Source organism: Nothobranchius furzeri, chromosome 4 (assembly GCF_043380555.1).
Source record: "Nothobranchius furzeri strain GRZ-AD chromosome 4, NfurGRZ-RIMD1, whole genome shotgun sequence".
Lineage (NCBI taxonomy): Eukaryota > Metazoa > Chordata > Actinopteri > Cyprinodontiformes > Nothobranchiidae > Nothobranchius > Nothobranchius furzeri.
The window spans coordinates 71,283,208-71,297,660 of record NC_091744.1 but is presented as its reverse complement, the minus strand read 5'-3'; the positions used below and the strand labels follow the sequence as shown (position 1 = coordinate 71,297,660).

The window sequence follows — 14,453 nt, the reverse complement described above, 5'->3', positions numbered from 1 at the left end:
CACACCCTCACATAATGTCTCGCTCGCCCCCTCCTGAGACATCACCCTCACCCCCTTCAAACATGTCTCCCTCGCTCTCTCCCTGGAGATTTCCTCCACCCCCTCCCAAGACATATCCCTCACCCCCTCTGAGCATGTCTCCCTCGCCCCCTCCCAGGATGTCTCCCTCACACCCTCACATAATGTCTCGCTCGCCCCCTCCTGAGACATCACCCTCACCCCCTTCAAACATGTCTCCCTCGCTCTCTCCCTGGAGATTTCCTCCACCCCCTCCCAAGACATATCCCTCACCCCCTCTGAGCATGTCTCCCTCGCCCCCTCCCAGGATGTCTCCCTCACACCCTCACATAATGTCTCGCTCGCCCCCTCCTGAGACATCACCCTCACCCCCTTCAAACATGTCTCCCTCGCTCTCTCCCTGGAGATTTCCTCCACCCCCTCCCAAGACATATCCCTCACCCCCTCTGAGCATGTCTCCCTCGCCCCCTCCCAGGATGTCTCCCTCACACCCTCACATAATGTCTCGCTCGCCCCCTCCTGAGACATCACCCTCACCCCCTTCAAACATGTCTCCCTCGCTCTCTCCCTGGAGGTTTCCTTCAACCTCTCCCAAGACACCTCCCTCACCCCCTCTGAGCATGTCTCCCTCGCCCCCTCCCAGGATGTCTCCCTCACACCCTCACATAATGTCTCGCTCGCCCCCTCCTGAGACATCACCCTCACCCCCTTCAAACATGTCTCCCTCGCTCTCTCCCTGGAGGTTTCCTTCAACCTCTCCCAAGACACCTCCCTCACCCCCTCTTTGCATGTCTCCCTCGCCCCCTCCCAGGATGTCTCCCTCACACCCTCACATGATGTCACCCTCACCCCCTCTGAGCATGTCTCCCTTGCCCCATTCCAAGACAACTCCCTCACCCCCTCTGAGCATGTCTCCCTCGCCCCATTCCAAGACAACTCCCTCACCCCCTCTTTGCATGTCTCTCTCACCTCATCCCAAGACTCCTCCCTCACTCCCTTTCAGGACATCTCCTTCGCCCCCTCCCATGATGTTCCAGAAAACATTGCAGCGGCAAGGTGCGGTAGTACCGCTAACCAAAAAAAGGTTTTGGCCCTGTTGGCCATTGGTTCAGACCGGTTGGTCAGTTATTTGCATGTTAGTTCACTGCATGTTTGTTTACTGCCTGCTACTGCTCATGTATGCACAAATTCCCATAGTTCCTAAAAAATGTCAGTTGTACTTTGCTAAGCTTTAAAATATTCATTTATTTATATATTTACCTTTTTTTTGCAGTACTTAAACTTTGGTCTTTGAAAGACTCTGGCCAAATAGAAGCCCTGGTTGGTCCATACAAACTGTGTGATACATCTTTTCGTACACTATGTGGACATGGGTGGCTGTCAGATGAAGTAAGACTACTTTCTCTTGGAAATACACATTTTTCCAATGCTGTGGATCTAGAAAATAAATTGAAGCTGCTATTCTTTGAAAGATCCTACATGCTTATCTCCATCTCATTGTGGAAAAAGGCAAGGTATAGATATTTTGTTCATAAAATATGTATCCATTATTTGCATTTTGTAATGATTAAATCATCCACAAATATGTTTTATTTCAGATACCAATATACCACATGGATGCAGTAATTGGATCATCTTTATTTCATCTAGGGCAGCACAGGGTTTTTCGAAAAGTAAGTATTTGCTATGCTATACTCCTGTCTGAGTAAAAATTAATCAAAACTAACATTGTTTGTTGTCATCTAAAAAGATGGCGTTCCCAGAAGCCTCGATTTGGTTGTGCCCTGTAAATGTCGGTGGTCATTGGATTTTAGTGGTATGTTATCTTTGTTCCCAGAACTACATCAATCAATCTTCATGTGGATACTTTTAAAAAGTAACAGATGTCATAATAAATTAACAGCTTGTCAGGATGGATCACAAGGAGGTTATTGTGATTAACCCCCTTGGCCATGAGAGGATTTACCAAAGAAAAATTCTCCGTAATTGCAGGTAGTGTGAATCGGGTCATCTTAAGTCGGTTTCTAAGTTGCTTTTATTGTGCTAACAATGTCACTAATTTAAGTATTTACGCTACTACATAGGAATTTCTTGAGAGCCAAAGATGCCAGACAGGGCGACTGGAAGGTCAAAACTCTGCCGCATGGCCTGCAGCCCGATGCCAGCAGTTGCGGGGTCTTGATTTTGAGGGTAGCAAGAATACATATGCAATAATTTTTGTAAATAAGATTTGAAATTTAAGATAAAATGTTTGTGTAGTTTGCAGAAAGCTTCATGCAGGTGGGAGATCTGCAGTCTGTTAGCACTGGACCTGCTCAAATGTTCCAGGACAGGACGGACATTGCAACAAAACTGCTGCAATGTAAAGGTGAAAAATACATATAGCATACACTTTCAGTCATTTACATATTCTTATTTTTTTATATTGTCTTTTTTACTCTCTGGGATTTAGCTAAGATGTTTGGAGATGGTGTATGGCAGACAAGATGTAGTTTGTGCATGCACAAAGGATACATTTTGAGATGTAATAGAATAATGGATTACAGGTATGGTATATGGATGTGTTAAATGAGGACATGGTAAGTGTCACGATTACAACACATTCTTCAAAATAAGGAGCTATTATTTTAGTTAAAATTCAAGCTAGACAGTTGGGTTGAAGCAGAACAGTTTGGCACTTTTAAATCATGAAGCCCTGGTAATGGAGGGAAAACCCCAGCCTACCAGAGGCATGAACAACTTGCCCTTCATGTCGTCAGTGAAAACAGACATGAAGACTCAGCACAGTCATGGGTGACCTGGAAGCAGTGGCAGCAAGAGGGAGCATGTGCCATGGGGCAAACGCAGTACCCTTTGCTGATAATTAGACAGTTCATTGAAATCAGGTGTGGGTGAGACCATCCTGCTACATTTACCTTGCTATATTTAGTCTGTGTTAAAAGAAATTCTCATTTGTCTATCTTTATATTACAGATAAGGTGGAAGACTACTGTGTTTCATGCAACATGTTGCACTATGCAAGGACGTCATTGAAATGGTAAAAACACAGCCATAGAATTGTATACTTCCAATGCTTTAAACATGAACTTATAACCATTTTTTTCCATTCTGCCTCATAGATACAGTACGACTTATGTCCAAGATGGACTCACAAAGAGTGTGCCACCCATTTTGTTGACCTTTTCAAATGTAAAAAGTGTGAATTGCAATAAGTGTGTGTGTGTGTGTGTGTGTGTGTGTGTGTGTGTGTGTGTGTGTGTGTGTGTGTGTGTGTGTGTGTGTGTGTGTGTGTGTGTGTGTGTGTGTGTGTGTGTGTGTGTGTGTGTGTGTGTGTGTGTGTGTGTTTTACCTGGAAATAAAGTTTGTATTACCTTTCTTATAACTTATACGTTCTTCATGTTCAGTTTTTCATTCAAATGGAGACTGATCTTTATAACAGGAATCAGTGAATCAACTATTCTGCTTTCTTTTGCCATTGTACCAACTTGGTGAGCTTCACTGGGGAAAAAAATGTACTGATGAATGTGTATCACAAATTTATTTTTACCACCTAATTCTAAAAAACAATTGCATTGAGCATGAAGGATGTCATACTGTTGTCAAAAACAGAAAGTATGACGATCCGACTGGTAAAATCACCATCAGGATGTCATACTTTTGTTAAAAAAAAGTATGATGATCTGACAGTGTATGCCACCCATCAGGGCGTCATACAGCAAAAAAAAAAAAAAAAAGACGATCTGACAGAGTATGCCTGTCTCACTGACTAAGTCTGTCAGACAGGCATACTGTGTAATACGGGTATGACAGTCTGAAAAGGTATGGCGACTGGACAGAACAAGCAGCTCATCAGGCTCTGCGGAAGCCTGTTAATCACCTGGTGATTGAAATCATGTGTGTTGAAGCAGGGTTAAAACCAGAGGTGTGGACTTGAGTCACATGGCTTGGTCTCGAGTCAAACTCGAGTCATTATTTTAATGACTCCTGACTTGACTATCTATAAAGACTTACAACTTGACTCGGACTTGAACGCCAATGACTTGCAACTTGAATCGACTTGCGTCTGTTGACTTGATGATGACTTCAGCATATTTTATATTTTAGCTCAAAATTGACACGACATGAACAAAAACTATAAATCATTCTTTGTTCTGGGTTTGACCTTGTACTGCTAGATGCAGCAGCATTTTCTTTATCCTCACTGCCACCTACTACTGATTGGAAATTGTTTGTTGTTGTTGTTGTTAGCCTCAAGGGCAACATGCTGATTATCACTTCTAAGTCGCTTTGGACAAAAACGTCTGCTAAATACATAAACATAAATATAATCAGTTTCAGTTGCACTTTCTGCTTGTTTGAGCAAATAAATGAAGATTTAAGAAGCTTCATTTCTGGGATTTCTTTATTATCATTGTCATTAAATTAAAGTTGGACAGATGACTTGATTATGACTTGAAAATTCAAAGTTAAGGACATGGACTTGACTTGGACTTGCAGATCATTGACCTTGGACTCGACTTGGACTTGATTGTCTTTGACTTGGACTTGACTCGAGACTTGACTGGAAAGACTTGTGACTTTCTTGTGACTTGCAAAGCAGTGACGGTCACACCTCTGGTTAAAACCCAAATGTGCTTGATACTGGCCCTCAAAGCCTGGATTTGAACATCCCTGGCATAAAACACCATTCAAAAAACAACAGATCTTCAGTTTGGTTGACTTTCCAAAGAGGTGTGACTGCTGCCTGCTGCAGGAAAGATACAAACAGACCAGAACTATGTATTCCACATAAATTCTAAATGTTATTTTGTGTTAATTCCACTAATTTATTTAAAATGTGTCCCTAAAGTAAATATCAAGCCCTTTATGTTATAATGTTAAAATAATATTCAAGGTGTTTATAGGATAGAGCTAAAGATGCCTTTCTGACATAAACACTCTCTTTGGATAGATACTTTTGACATAACTGCCAAAGCCTGAGGTCATGTGCTTAATAGAGAAAAAAAAAAGAATCTGAATCTTTCTCTGTGGTGTAAATTCCTTGGTTGTGACCCCCCCTTTCCACCAGACGCGTAGTCATTGCGAAACGACTAAGAAACGTACTTTGCAGCAATTAGTAATAGTGGATGGGTTCCTTTTCACCGGCCGCTAAGTGTCACATTTTGGACGCGTCCCAGAAGCATAAGAACCCATTGCTTACATTTGAGTCTATTTTTTCTACGCTAAAGCTAGGCGTACTGTCCAAGTTTTTCACTAGCCTTCATTGCCATCTCAAACTCTCTGACAAAGCTCACGAGTCGTGTTCTCACATAGTAATACTTAATGCTCGGATGTGACCTGACTACTTACACTGTACATGTGGTAACAACACATCAGACCTAAAAATATGCAAAACTATCTTGTTTTTATGCAACACGCCAGATCTTTGGGTGTTATAATTGATGTCTGTTTTCCTTTTGGCTTGCCGCAGGAGGACACACAGGTGTTTAAAGGGATTGGAGAAGGAAGATGAAAGGAAGTAAAACAATGTTTCAGGATCTGTTTTAAACACAGCAAACATGTTTTCTTCACAATTCTAGTCACTGTGAGCAGAGAAAAGTAATAAAATAAAAATTAACGACGTGAGCTGGTGATACAAAAATAGCTGGCGATCCATGTTGACGTATGTACTCTGTGTGGGCAGGTCTGGTGCCTTGGTGTCTTGGTTGCAGCGCAACAGCTTCTCCAGCTTCAACAGGGTGAGACCCTCACGAGGGGCAAGTTACGATTGTTGACTGGGAGCTGGTCGTGAGGTGTTAATCACCTCTTGTAACCACCAACATGACGCACAACGTAAAACTCGCCCTGACCTTGCACGAGAGGAAAAACGGTCAAAAATATCACCGTGTACGCCCGACTTAAGCTTCCAGAACATGTCACACTCTACGGTTCACATTGGATCAGACAGGAAGTCAAATAGGAATGCAGTGTAAAACATCTGAAAACTATCAAAAATAAAAGTCACGTGCAGATTTCCAGTTGCAAAAATGTAGTCGAGGTAAACAGAACAGAAATGAAACCACGGACATTTTGGGATACACGCTGCCGGCATTCCCCTTGTTTGTTGTCATGGAACTTCCAAAATCACATGTGATGTTGCAATTCTCACGTGATTTTGTGATCTCACTGGACCAGCTGTGTGGAACGCTTTTGCTCCAGTTGTATCTGAAACGCTCCCTGTTGGAAGGAAGCTCGCAGGTATGACGTCTCTATTAGGCCACACGTTGCTCACGCATCTGCCGTAAGAACTCAAAGTTGAGGTTTTCAAAATAAATCTGAGCATTGAGATGAATAATTTTCACAATTATTCACATTTAAAATGACGTTAGCATATCCTACCCTGCTAAATATTTTCTAATGTTAGAAACATTAAGACTATGTGCAATGTAGTTGCAGTTTGCAGAGAGCGATATGAAAGCTGATCTCCATGGACAGAAACATATACAGATCAAGGTTTGTACAGGAAGATGCGTTAGTCAGACATGTGACATGCGACACACACATCCACACGGAGTTTTCTCAGAGTGTTAGCTGAGGTTTTCTGGGGTAGCAGAGAAAAGACTCATGCAGTCTAACGCCACAAAGCAGGTTTTCTTAAACTTGGTCAAGTCAGCAAAGGGCTGCAATGAACTCCTGCTCCAACAATGAAGTCAACATTTTACTGCAGCTCATTGGAACTTTTGATTCCAGTTTTATAAAATGTTTTATTATTATTTTTTTACTTGGATCTTTCAGATTTTGCTTCACCTATCAAAAACTCAGACAGGTTCTCCACAGTTTACATGTATTTTTTTTGCAGAACCTTTTATTCAAAGAAAAAAAAATATTCAAGGGGCAACGTTCAGTGTCTAACTTGGTCTGAGGACGAAGCGACTGCAGCTGAGCCGTCTCCTCGTTCCTAAATTCTATTTCCTCAAAACTAGTTATCCAATGAAACAGTTGACCTTTTTGTCTTCAGCTCTGTTTTACTGCAGAGTTGCCTACTTGCTCATGTAACATTTAAAAGATGCACTAAGCATCAATTTTACCTCTCCTCAGTCCACAAGTGAGCTCCATCCTGGCACACACAAACCATCCTCTGTCTTTCTATGTTTCTTCACCAAGTACTTTCCGTGAGTACACAAATAAACAGAGCTCAGAAGCACTTATCTCACTCTCAGTTAAATTACTCTGGAGCACAATGTTCCTAATAACTCTCCCAGCTGGAATTCCCACGGATGCAACTTTCACAACAGCAACAATCGTTCACAATTGACCTTTTTTCCCCTCAACTGAAGAATAAAGGAACTAGATTCTGAAAAGACACACCTCTGACGTTGACCCTTGAGGAAAGCAAAGCAGTTTTTTCCCGGCATGGTTTTCTCTGGAGGAGAGCCGGAGCTCTGCGGAGCAGTAACCTGCATGGAGGCGTGTTGATGTCCTCTCTGGGTTGTAGTGCTCTTTCTGCAGAGCAACCAGGTAATCTATACAGTAACCTGATCAGACACGCTGTGTTAGTGTCATTAAATTTACAAATATCTCCTCTCAAGAAGGGAAACCATGGACTCGCAATTCTCTGGATTTAATAGAAAGAATGGAATGCTGAGAATAAGCTGGATGTAGAGGGGTTCAAATTGAAACCAGTGTGGCACGCTAGTGTTGCATTGTGCATTAATAGATATTCTGCACTAAGCCTTTTCAGATGATGTGCATCATTTTGGAGAACGCGGCCTCCAATCTTCACACGCACACACACATGCACACATGCACAGCGCCATTCTAATGCATGAGCTGCTGAAGCCACCGGCTTTTATTTTTTTCTTTTCGCCAATGAGTGACCGCTGCTATCTCACATGCTAAAAATACTCTTAAAGAAACAGTGTTGACAAGACATCAGAGTGCAGCCTTATCGACCGCTTTCGCAGTCCTTATCTCGTTTAGGTTTTTTTATTTCTTTCCCACCACCAGCCCCTCCCCCACTGCTGTGTCACAGGAGAATTCAGAGGATAACGCAGTTCACGTCCCCTTCCAATTCCAAATCACTCAGGCGGATATCGCTGTAGATCAGAGTTAGCATGGCAAAAGAAGGCAAAGGATGAGGGGAGAATGAAAATGAGATGGTACATAGAAACATCTGTTTCTGGCTGGAAGGAATTGAACTGAATAGATAAATGTAATGAAGATAAGATGAGCAAAGGGGAGCTGTACGGACAAAATGAAAGATGACTCATTAATTTTCTTTGCAGCTTCTGACACAACAAAAATCCACATCAAAATCTTTACTGGGGGAAGCAAATGCTTCCAGGACTTTTGGCTTGTCATCTTACCCCCAGACATATTTTACTGACTGTAATAAAAGGAAGGTATATAACCTGCTGTATTTCACTGTAACCATTCATCTACTTCTCAAATGCAAACCAAACAATACTAAATACTTCCACTTGACATCACAACAAAACAATGAAATAAATGCTAAACAGAAAAACATTTTATTCTCCTGTCTAAACATTTTGATGTTAAATTGCTGAATTGACATTAGAATGTTTCTAATTTAGTGAAATAGTCTAGACAGCAGGCTGTAGATAATTAAAAAGGTGTAAAGGAAGACCTGGGTTTAGACTACCAGCTGCCATGTGCAGTGTCTGCCAGAGGTGTCCCTTCTCCAGAACATATACTGCATCCATAAGCTGCACATGAAAAAAAGCTTTTCAGAAAACACACACTTGTTTTAGTACTTTCATTTTTAGTAACATCAAGATGGGCTGCGCAGTGGCGCAGTGGTTAGAGCTGTTGCCTTGAAGCAAGAAGGTCCTGGGTTCGCTTCCCAGCCTGGGATCTTTCTGCATGGCATTTGCATGTTCTCCCTGTGCGTGCGTGGGTTCTCTCCGGGTACTCCGGCTTCCCCCACAATCCAAAAACATGACTGTTAGGTTGATTGGTCTGTCTAAAGTGTTCTTAGGTGTGAGTGTGTGTGGATGATTGTTTGTCCTGTGTGTCTCTGTGTTGCCCTGCGATGGACTGGCTCTCTGTTCAGGGTGTCCAGGGTGTACCCCGCCTGATTGCCCGTTGACTCTGCTGGACCATACGTGGACAAGCAGGTTCAGAAAATGGATAGATGGGTAACATCAGGACATTTACTTATCTCTGTTTACTAGAAATCTGTAAAGTGTTTCATTTCAGAGTGTTTTGAGAAATAATGTATCCCACGTATTAGAAAACAACAGAGATCCATATGTCTGTATATGTGCGTGTGTTCGTGCCTGTGTGTGTATAAAATAGATATCTCTCCCTGCTTTCGCTTTTGTCACAGGATCACACTTCCATATCACCTTCACTTGCACCTGCCTGATGTAAATATTGAACAACATCAGAGCTGTTTCATCTGGTGTGTGTGTGTGTGTGTGCGTGCGTGCGTGTGTGTGTGTGTGTGTGTGTGTGCGTGCGTGCATGCAATTGTGCACGCTTTTATCTGTAAGTGCATGCATGTGCAATTGAGTATGCACACTGTACTCAACCTGCTGTAGGAGAGGATCCATTCTCTCATAAAATAATCACAAGCAACCATGGGCTCCCAGCTGGCTCAGGCTGAAATACACACACACACACACACACACACACACACACACACACACTGCTCTGTTTGTTGCAGGGGTATTCTGTTCAAAACAGTTACTTTTGGGAATTGTGTTTAACATGTATGTGTTTTCTGTCATGTGCTTGTGCACACACCAGGCATGCTCGTACATAATTTAAGAATAAATTATATATATATATATATATATATATATATATATATATATATATATATATATATATATATGTATATACACATATATATATATATATATATGTATATACACATATATATATATGTATATACACATATATATATATGTATATACACATATATATATATATGTGTATATACATATATATATATATATATATATATATATATATATGTATATACACATATATATATATGTATATACACATATACATATATATGTATATACAAATATATATATATATATAATATATATACCACACACTATTTATAATGTCTGATTTTTTTTATCCTTACTCTCAGGCACGTGCGGCAGTTGGGGGGTTGGGGGTGGTGGGGGTGGGGGGGTTGAGCACCTGCCCCTTTGATCCGAAGTGGCCAGAAACAAGTGAGACCAGTGAGATTCATCTAATTTGATGGTCACATATTTTTCTAACTGTACTCAGACTGCAGTAGGGAGGTGGCAAAATTAATTAAGACAGTTGCAGTGAAGTATCATGTTGTTTTAAATTACGGTAAAACAGTATTGAACCCGCTCCGCTTCAATTAAAGATCATGAGATTGATTATTGATGACCCATTTAATGAGCGTCTGCATGGTTTACAAATTCAAGCTACAGCCAGCACTCAGACATTCACTGATGGTTGGTAAGAACACCGCTCAGGTTTAAACAAAACAGAAATGTTACATTGTCGGTCACTGCGATGTTGAACAAATGTTTAGAGAAGCCGAATAATCTCCCGTGTATCATTGTTTACATAGTTTACGCAGTTTACGTAAACGCTCTTCCTCTTGCTTGTCCTCAAGACTTTCCTGGAAAGGATGGCACGCTGTCACCCGCTGGAGTCACTGATTCTGATGGGTCACAGATTTTGGTGTAACACCTGTTTTGCATCAGATTTTACTGTTCAAAACTGTCATACTTGGATACGGTGCAGGCACTAGGACCATGCGGAGGCAGCCTCCTCAAGCTGAGCCTATTATCTTTTAGACCCGCCCACAAGCTCACTGACTGGCTCTGCCGCGTCAGGCTAACGTGTGATTGGCTGTCCCTCTTACTTGCTGCCATGGAGATGACAGACCGGAGTCTGCGTTCATCTACCCGTTTCTATTCAGCCAGCATCATGTTAGCTGGATGGATTTTAACCTCAGAGCTTTGTTTACATTAAAAACTTTAACAATTATTTATGAACTATCATTACCTTCAATTACTGACACTAAAGTACATATTTTTCCTAGTTTATATTGTTGTTTGAACCCAAGGATGTCATTATCTGAATTTTCAAACTTGTTGGATCGTAAATCTGTTTAAAAAATTTGCTCTATATGTGCCCTTTTATTAACTTTGAGCACGCGCCCCTTCAATGGTCTCTGCACGGCCCTGCTTACTCTCAAGAGTGTTATTCAGTGATGTTTAACATTTGAGGCCAATCTAATTCGACTTACAAAGTATTAGCACCGACAGGACTATTTAAAAACTTCTGAAAGTGTTATGAAGGATGAGAAATCAGCTTAAGGCTTCTAATTAAATCACTCACATAAATCTTTTACTTTCTTGGGATAAATCTGGCTCCAGCAGCAACATCTGTTGTATAACCTTCAGCAGTATCTTTCAGTTTCTTAGTCTGGAGCACACATTTAAATCAAAGGTAAAAATATTTTATTATCTTCTCGCTGCAGTAGAGGGAAGCTTAATGTTTAGTCTTTATCAATCACTGATGGTTGTGATTGATTTCAAATATCCTAATTATCTGCTACTTGCAAATGATCTTCGTCGTCGTCGTCGTCCTCCTCCGCTTATCCGGGTCCGGGTCGCGGGGGCAGCATCCCAACTAGGGAGCTCCAGGCCGTCCTCTCCCCGGCCTTGTCCACCAGCTCCTCCGGCAGGACCCCAAGGCGTTCCCGGACCAGATTGGAGATGTAACTTCTCCAACGTGTCCTGGGTCGACCCGGGGGCCTTCTGCCGGCAGGACATGCCCGAAACACCTCCCCGGGGAGGCGTCCAGGAGGCATCCTGACCAGATGCCCAAACCACCTCAACTGGCTCCTTTCGATCCGGAGGAGCAGCGGTTCTACTCCGAGTCCCTCCCGAATGTCCGAGCTCCTCACCCTATCTCTAAGGCTGAGCCCGGCCACCCTACGGAGGAAACTCATTTCGGCCGCTTGTATCCGCGATCTCGTTCTTTCGGTCATTACCCAAAGCTCATGACCATAGGTGAGGATTGGGACGTAGATCGACCGGTAAATCGAGAGCCTGGCTTTCTGGCTCAGCTCCCTCTTCCCCACGACAGATCGGCTCAGCGTCCGCAAATGATCTTGTTAACATAATGTCATTCATTCTGTGTTTCAGATTTTGTCACCTTTTTGGAAACATTTTTTTAATATAAAATTGTTACACGTGTTTTTTTTTTTTTTGTTTTGTTGTTTGTCACTGAATAGCAAGCAGATTTCTATATTAAATAAAATAACCTGAATAATGGACTAAGAAGGATAGGATGGAGGTCATTGCTCAACGGCACCAAAGGAATAAAGACAAAGACCCAGGTTAGAAACCTAGGTGTAATAATTGATTTAGACCTGAGCTTCACTGAGCTTCACTGGTCACTTTAGAGCTACTGAGCAGCGTTGTTTCATCTTCATCAAACAGCAAGACTCAGAGGTCTCATACCAAAACAAGAGAATCTCACTCATGCGTTCATCTCCAGCAGGCTGGACTATTGCTATGGTCTCTTGACTGGTCTTCCCATAAAAACTTTGAAACAACTGCAGCTTCTTCAGAATGCTGCTGCTAGAGTCTTAACAAGAGCCAAGAGAACCGAGCCCATCACTCCTGTTCTTACATCTCGTCACCGGTTATAAGTAAACTACAGAATTTGTTTCAAAGTGCTTCTACTAGTTAATAATTCACTCAATGGCATGGGGCCAAAATACATGTTGGATCACTTTACAGTATATACACCCAGCAGGGCTGTAAGATCTTTAGGAAGCAGTCAGCTGGTAGAACCCTGGTCAGAACCAAACAGGGTGAAGCTGCCTTTAGCTACTCTGCTGCACACAGATGGAATCAGCTTCCTTGTGACCTCAAATGTGCCCCAACTTTAGTAACTTTTAGATCAAAATTAAAAACAGTGTATGTATTCATCAGCCTTTGAATGAATGTTCTGATACTGCACATTCTGCTCTGTAACTGCCTCGTCTCGTCTCGTCTCGTCTTCCTCCGCTTATCCGGGTCCGGGTCGCGGGGGCAGCATCCCAACTAGGGAGCTCCAGGCCGTCCTCTCCCCGGCCTTGTCCACCAGCTCCTCCGGCAGGACCCCAAGGCGTTCCCGGACCAGATTGGAGATGTAACCTCTCCAACGTGTCCTGGGTCGACCCGGGGGCCTTCTGCCGGCAGGACATGCCCGAAACACCTCCCCGGGGAGGCGTCCAGGAGGCATCCTGACCAGATGCCCAAACCACCTCAACTGGCTCCTTTCGATCCAGAGGAGCAGCGGTTCTACTCCGAGTCCCTCCCGAATGTCCGAGCTCCTCACCCTATCTCTAAGGCTGAGCCCGGCCACCCTACGGAGGAAACTCATTTCGGCCGCTTGTATCCGCGATCTCGTTCTTTCGGTCATTACCCAAAGCTCATGACCATAGGTGAGGATTGGGACGTAGATCGACCGGTAAATCGAGAGCCTTCTGCTCTGTAACTGCTCACCCTTTAACTTTGTCTTTTTCCTTTAAAGTTTTAAATCTAAATGCTATTTGTGTGTATTTTAATTTTGCTGTCACATTGATTTAAATGTTCATGCTATGCTTGCTAATTGGAATGCACCTTGAATTGCCTCAGTGTATGAAATGTGCTATCTGAATAAAGCTGCCTTGCCTTGAATTAATAATTAAATGCAGTTTTTAAACGATTATTTTTAAAATGAGAAAAAGTTATCCAAACAAGCCTAAATTTTAAAAAGTAGGAAATAGATGATTTTGTTAAATAATACATTATCTGAAATTATCTATATTATTTGCAAACATAGTTCAACTACACAATCACACTATTCAGGTCTAATTAGGGCCAAACCCGTGGAATTAGAACATCTTGTCAATGGAACCTGTCTGACAAAGTGACATTAGCTAAAAGATCTCTAAAATCAACACATCATGGCGTGGTCTGAGAAACCTGAGAAGGAAGAAAACTAAATCTAACAAACTGGGAAAATGACAAGATAAACACCTCTATGTGTTCTCGACATCCTTGATGACTAAAATATCTCTAAGTTGGTGCAGTCCAGTTTATTTTGATTGCATGTTTGCATAAAATTTTGATTAACTGAAAAATAAAAAAAATCTGCTCTATTTCATATTGTGTGCATTAACTGAATATCTCACTGATCTCACGACTGGTGGATCTGCAAACACGCTATACTGCAGCTCAGTCATGAACACATTTGTGCATCTCCAGAGAAGAAGACGTTGTTGCTCCTGCTATCCACGTCTCAGAGTGAATCTCACATCAGTATATTTTTAGTCTTATTTTTATCTCTGATTTCTCCAAGAAACTACAGCATCACCTCTGCTTTGATGTGTATTTCTAGATCCTCTGGTTTCCCTTAGCATGTCGAACCAGTATGCTAAATGTTACTGTTTG

The 14,453-nt window shown here is 42.2% G+C and overlaps 2 long non-coding RNA genes across 2 annotated transcripts; both read left to right on the top strand.

The window, feature by feature from the left end:
- The first annotated feature begins 1,604 nt into the window (after positions 1-1,604).
- LOC139069716 (uncharacterized) lies at positions 1,605-2,009 on the top strand. The gene is made up of 3 exons (XR_011520414.1): positions 1,605-1,691; positions 1,769-1,834; positions 1,922-2,009. It is a non-coding gene; the product is annotated as an uncharacterized lncRNA (long non-coding RNA).
- A 981-nt stretch (positions 2,010-2,990) lies between these two features.
- LOC139069715 (uncharacterized) lies at positions 2,991-3,366 on the top strand. The gene is made up of 2 exons (XR_011520413.1): positions 2,991-3,055; positions 3,138-3,366. It is a non-coding gene; the product is annotated as an uncharacterized lncRNA (long non-coding RNA).
- Positions 3,367-14,453: the final 11,087 nt, after the last annotated feature.